The 547-nt window shown below is 49.9% G+C and overlaps 2 non-coding genes across 2 annotated transcripts; both read right to left on the bottom strand.

Annotated features, from left to right (window-relative positions):
* Positions 1-36: 36 nt before the first annotated feature.
* LOC111476307 lies at positions 37-155 on the bottom strand. The gene has a single exon (XR_002717036.1). It is a non-coding gene; the product is annotated as a 5S ribosomal RNA (ribosomal RNA).
* Positions 156-288: 133 nt separating this feature from the next.
* Positions 289-407, bottom strand: LOC111476306. The gene has a single exon (XR_002717035.1). It is a non-coding gene; the product is annotated as a 5S ribosomal RNA (ribosomal RNA).
* Positions 408-547: the final 140 nt, after the last annotated feature.

The following is a 547-nucleotide window of genomic DNA, read 5'->3' as shown; positions in this document are numbered from 1 at the left end:
GGAAGAAAAGAACTGGGAGAAATTGAAAGAAAAAAAGGGGTGCAACACGAGGACTTCCCAAGTGGTCACCCAACTTAGTACTACTCTCGCCCAAGCACACTTGACTACGGAGTTCTGATGGGATCCGGTGCATTAGTGCTGGTATGATCGCACCCGACATGCCATGCGCACAAAATCGGATTTAACGCATGCGGGGCGGCATGATCGAAACGCGATGGGCGTGAGCGGGGGAGGTTCTCATTTGTAGAGAAAGGAAGAAAAGAACTCGGAGAAATTGAAAGAAAAAAAGGGGTGCAACACGAGGACTTCCCAAATGGTCACCCAACTTAGTACTACTCTCGCCCAAGCACGCTTAACTGCGGAGTTCTGATGGGATCCGGTGCATTAGTGCTGGTATGATCGCACCCGACATGCCATGCGCTCAAAATCAGATTTAACGCATGCGGGGCGGCATGATCGAAACGCGATGGGCGTGAGCGGGGGAGGTTCTCATTTGTAGAGAAAGGAAGAAAAGAACTGGGAGAAATTGAAAGAAAAAAAAGGGGTG

The sequence above is a fragment of the Cucurbita maxima genome, unplaced genomic scaffold (assembly GCF_002738345.1).
Source record: "Cucurbita maxima cultivar Rimu unplaced genomic scaffold, Cmax_1.0 Cma_Scf07345, whole genome shotgun sequence".
NCBI lineage: Eukaryota > Viridiplantae > Streptophyta > Magnoliopsida > Cucurbitales > Cucurbitaceae > Cucurbita > Cucurbita maxima.
Note: the sequence above shows the minus strand (reverse complement) of the source record. Positions and strands in the feature narration are given on the sequence as shown.